The sequence below is a fragment of the Diabrotica virgifera genome, chromosome 7 (genome assembly GCF_917563875.1).
Source record: "Diabrotica virgifera virgifera chromosome 7, PGI_DIABVI_V3a".
Classification (NCBI taxonomy): domain Eukaryota; kingdom Metazoa; phylum Arthropoda; class Insecta; order Coleoptera; family Chrysomelidae; genus Diabrotica; species Diabrotica virgifera.
In genome coordinates, this window is record NC_065449.1 from 218,350,513 (window position 1) to 218,356,512 (window position 6,000).

Genomic DNA, 6,000 nt, shown 5'->3' on the forward strand with positions numbered 1-6,000 from the left:
CAGGATGTTCTAAACTTTGAGGAAAAAGCACACTATCATTTTTACACCCGGTATACAATGACACTTATCTGTTTAGCAACAATATTATTACATCGATATTCTTGAAGAACTATAACATATTAAAAAAATCACTAAAATCGGACAACAGGTTTAGGAAATACAAGACATCAAAAATGTCCCATTGTTAAGGTGGTGCGTTAATTTTGGTGCTTAGTGTATAAAGGATTTTTTAGCTACAGATAACTATTTTCTTATGGATTTTGAACACTACTGAACGTTACATACAAAATATTGACAAGCATCTTGACAACCATCTTGACAACTTTTACGAGAAATGCAAAATATGCATATACATACCAGCAAAAAGAAAAACTGATTAGATTCGCAAAAATTACAATGGACAACTCTATAGCAGAAGCAATAACAGAAGAGGGAAATACAGAATCTATCAATATAGAAGTAGTGGTTCCGCAAGGTGACAGTATCTACTAAACTTTTAAACATAACACTGGATGGAGCGATTTAAAAACTGGTATCAACAAGATGATCATTGATCATACAAAGCTCTACACAAATTATAGGATATTCTGATGATATAATAATAGCTGTAAGAGACAACAAAAGTTTGAATATGCATTGATGACTGGAAGAAGAAGGAAAAATTAGAGGACTAAAAAAATGAAAAAAGAATGAATTCTACGTAAAATATGTAACACATCTAGGAAAAATTTTACATTTAAAGAATAAACAATGTATATTACAAAAAGTAAAAAACCTGTTCTTCACTTTTGAGGATTAATTGTCTTTATTCTTCGGCTGTTATTGTTGTAGAGACTTTCGATATTGTTTCAGTCATGATAATTATCTGCAGTTTTAATCCTTGATAATCCTCTGGATTTAAAATAATACAAAATATAAATTTAATGAAAAATTCTTCTTGGTAAAAGGTATATTAATTTAAAAAGCCCCCAGAAGGGCTACATATATAAAAAACAAAAGGTTTTCGCTCTGTAACAAGAGCATCATCATTGTTACAAGAATATGGTGAGCCACCCAAAAATACAAAGGTTAAATAAAACCTTTTAAAAATAGACTAAAAGTCTTATATAAGTGTATATATAGTAAAATCCAAAGGATGGATATAATTCCTATGGATATGGCCTTAGGGCAACATATAACTCCCACACGTGGTACGTGGGTCGCTAGGTAATAATTAATTAGGTCATTATTATCACGTCATAGAATCGCAAAAAAAAGTTTTAATAAAGTTTGCAAATTTTATGAATAAAGGTCGCAATATCAAATTATATATAATAAGCTATTAAAAACAATATCAATACATATGAACAACCCCAAATACATATTAACTTTGAATTGATGTAAATCACAATACATGTTCTATTTGGTATGTCATTACCAGTAAGTAAATTAGTGCAATACAGAGCAGTATATTTCAATTTCAATAAATTGTTTGGTATTATTCAATTCTAAACAGAGAACAATAACTCTAAAACGCATAACATTCAAATTAAATATTAGCATCTAGTTAATTTATAAACGTTGGATATTACCCAATTTTGAATATTACGAATATATGGTCGTTTGCCATGATTAACGATGTTATATATATTCTGTGATATGATTCTTTTTAATTTTTTTCCCATGAAAAATAATCATCATTTCACGTTTACGTAGCTAAAAAACTAAAAGAAATCTATACAGTATAAAGTTCAGTTGCATTACTTGTCATTATAAAGTATAGAGTCATCATCATCATCCTCATTGGCTCTACAACTCTTAGTGGGTGTTGGTCGGTTTTAGAAACTTCCATTCCTTCCTATCCTTTGCCTTGGTTTTACAATTTCGTACTCTTTACACCAGAGGTTCCCAACCAGTGTGCCGCGGCACACTGGTGTGCCCTGAAGTTCCTGTAAGTGTGCCGCGAAATTTTACTGCCTTTTTTACTAGTATTTACTTTTTTAATTCGCCATGATAATAACTTTTACCGACTATTTTTCATTGAATAAAACTTTTGTTCTGCGCTTGTCTGTTGTTTCAATAGTTCGACACTCGACCAACAGAATGCGGTAGCAGCAGTATCATATGCAGACGTGCGTTAGTTCAACATATTACCGCTTGTGGCGATAGTGTTTGATGACACTCACATCTCACCAGTGTTACCAGGTTTAGTGAAATTTCACTAGATTTAATATTTACCCAAGTGTGCCGTGGATGAACGAGTTTCTAAGTCAGTGTGCCTCAAGCTAAAAAAGGTTGGGAACCGCTGCTTTACACTAAGTTTTGGTCCTGGTACACCTGGTAATTATATCGTGCTCTGTACCTGCCTCTTTTCCTCACTTCTTCTGCTCTTTGATTAAATGAGTTTTGACGACTTCATTTCGTTCATTCTCTAAATGCCTTAGCCACCGTAGCCTGTATATTTTGATGGACCTACCAGTACTAGGTTCACTATAAAGGCGGTAAAACTCAAAATTATAGAATTTACGCTATAATCGATTTTCTAAAAGAGCCCAAACGTTTTTCATCGCTTTTTGTCAGCGTCCAAGTTTCTAATGCGTAAGTGAAGAAGGATTTGATAAGAGTACTTCTTCTTCGCCAGCCTGTTTGCATCCACTTCTGGACAAAGACCTCCCCATGAGTTCTTCACTCTTCTCTGATTTGTGCTATTTGGTGCTAGTTTCTCCCCAGTTTTGCTTTGATAAGAGTTCTGTATATCAATAGTTCCTTTCTTGTTGTGACTATGATCTTAGAAGTATATTTAATCCATAGTATGCTCTACTTTCTAGATATATACATCTGTTTATTTTTACAGTTATTGTGTTACTTTGGTTGATTTGTCAGCCTAGATATATGAGCTCTCTTACTCATTCGAAAGTATTATGTTACAACCGTTAGATCAGTTTTGCTACTTGCTTATAGTTTGTCACCTTCATATACTTTGTTCTATAACTGGTATTAACGTGGAGTCCCTTCTTTTTGCTGCTACTTCTAATGCCTTAACGATTGGACCAGGCTCACCTATCTTCATGCTAGGATATCGATATCATCCGCATAGGCTAGTATTTGTACACTCCTATTATTATTAGTTCCTCTTGTTATTTCACATTTTCTAACAGCTTTCTCTAGGGGAATGTTGAATAGGAGACACGAGAGGCTATCTCCCTGGTGAAGCACTATTTGTGTCTGGAAAGTTCTTGATATTCCGTTCTGCACTCTATCCTTACACTCGACTGTTGAGAGGGTTCCTGTCACTATTTCATTTTCACTGTGTATTGGGATATTGAATTATATGGTGTATTCCACGAATATACGACTGTTTTGGATTATCGGGGCAACGAATATTTTAGTTTGCAACATAAGAAGTACGAAAGTATTTTGCTGTAATAATTACTCCAATAAACAACAATATAATTTGCAATTTACTTTCGTTCTTCATATTTTGCACAGTAAAATATTCGTTCTCGCGATAATCCAACAGGGTCGTATATTCGTGGAATGGGGTATACCATGGTTACATTTTAGTTTCAATAAATTGTATGGTATTATTTAATTCTAAAGAGAGAACAATAATAGACCAGGGCGGATCTGTGAAAAAACGTCTATTTTTGAATGTGCGAGGTGGCATTCGGATTTTTGCAGATAAAGTTAGGTGATATCTTCAAAAATAATAATTGACATATGCTCCTTCTCAAATATGCCCGGAACAATAATAAAAAAAAAATAAAATATTTAAAAATTTCGAAAAACATCGATTTTTTTCTAATTTCTTTGCTTATAACTTTAAAACGATTCATTTTGGAACAAAGTCGTAGAAAAATAAAATAAAGATAATTGAATTTTGTATGATAAAATACTGGTTAAAAATGTTTTAAATTATTAGTTTTTCTGCAAAATAGCAATAAATACCAAATAAGGGGGAAAATAAGTCTGTTTTTATTCAATGTTTTTCAACCACTTTGGTTGCACTTAGAACCTTCATAATTGACTTAGAAAATTCTTACAGCATACTTAAACCGTCCACCAAATTTCATTAAAATCGACGTAATAGATTTTGCATAATAATTTTGCAATCTAAATTTTTTTAACAAAGTTCAAATTTTTTAAAAACTTTCTGAAGAAAAAGTAGACCATTTAGAAGTTTGATAATGTTTTTACATATAAAGAGGTTCTCTACCTATCTTACAGAATTAAAATAGGATTATTTAACCGGCCTCAGTACTGTTTTAAAATTATAACCAAATGCAGTGAGGACGTTTAAATTGGCATAAATTCGTTTTCTCGAGAATAGGCGTCTCTGGAGATAAATCCCGAAACATGTCGATTTTCAACGAAAACATTTCGTTTATAAATTCGCAAAAGTGTGTGTGTTATTGCGTTGCCGCTCCTGCAATACTCAGATCAGATTTATCGATGGATTCTCATGTAGTTTTTTCTTCTGAATCCAAATCTGAAAACGGCATTTCGATATTTCTAACAGTCTTCGAGATAATCGACCTCAAAGTCTAAAATGTGACGTCACAATCGTTTTATTTTCTGCCGACACACTACACGTCCAGCTGAAATCGTTGCTATTAAGTAGGCTAGTTTTTAATCTCGATTTGTTAAGCGAAGCCTAGGTTATTTACATTTGAGTTTGACACTTCGTGAATGTCAAACTAAATTTTAAATTAAGTGTTAATAAAACATCAATGACATTTGATAGTGAATTTAATTATTATATAAAATAAATAAGATGTTTAAAAATAAAATTTGAGTATATTTTAAAAGAAATAATTTATTAACAGCTTTAAAAAGGTTTATACTAGTATACGGCCTCCCCTTTATGATAAATAATATAAAATAAATAATATAAAAAATAATTTGCTATGAAATTAAAATATAGTCGGTTCGCTAAACTCGACACAACTGGCTAGTGATTTTAGTAGGTAATTTTTTTGTTTTTTGCGAATTTTGCCAAAATTGGCAAAATTACTAATTATATAGTAATTATTAACTAATTAGTAATCATTTTTTTTTGCCCAATTGGCAAAATTATTGACTAAAATCACTAGCCAGTTGTGTCTGAGTTTAGCGAACCGACAGTATATGAAATCATATTGTTTGGTATAAAAAATTATGGTCTGATATGTGCAATTACATCCTTCTAATGGAAAAAATATTTGAAGATTTTTCTCGAATTATGGATACCAACAACATTTTCATTTATAATTCTTTTATTTTTAATTTGACGAAGAAAAGTTATTCTTCATAAAAAGCATATTCTTCATAAGATTTATGATGCAATCATCATACATAAAATTTTATTAATTTTATTAATTAATTCGAATTAATTTCGATCAAAAGTAAACTACCTTTATAGTTCATAACATTTAAATTAGAATGATATAATCGCACATTAAGGCATGATTATTAATTCTAAACTACTTTTCATAATAGCAATTTACCATATGAATTAAAATACTTAAATAAACAAAGTTTTCGTTATGATAATGCTCGCATTTTCAGCTTGTTATTTTTAAATTCCAATCTTTTAGTATATATATCATACTAGTGACGTCATACATCTGAGCGTGATGACGTAATTGATGATTTTTTTAAACGAGAATAGGTGCCGTGTGATAGCTCAATCAAAAGGCTATTTAATTTTGTATTCACTAATAAAAAAAATTTTGAATTAAATTAATTCGAATATTTACATTACATCATCACACCCAGACGGATGACGTCAATAGCATGATATTTATGCCACAAAAAATTATAATTTAAAAATAAAAATCGATCTGTTTCGGGATTTATCTTCAGAGTCTCCCATTCTCAAGAAAATGAATTTATTCCAACTCAAACGTCCTCACTGTATTTGTTTATAAGCCAGAACATTGTTTATAACTTTAAAACAGTGCTGAGGCCGCTTAAATAATCCGATTTGAATTCTGTAAAGTGTGATAGATAGATAGAGAACCTCTTTATATGTAAAAAATT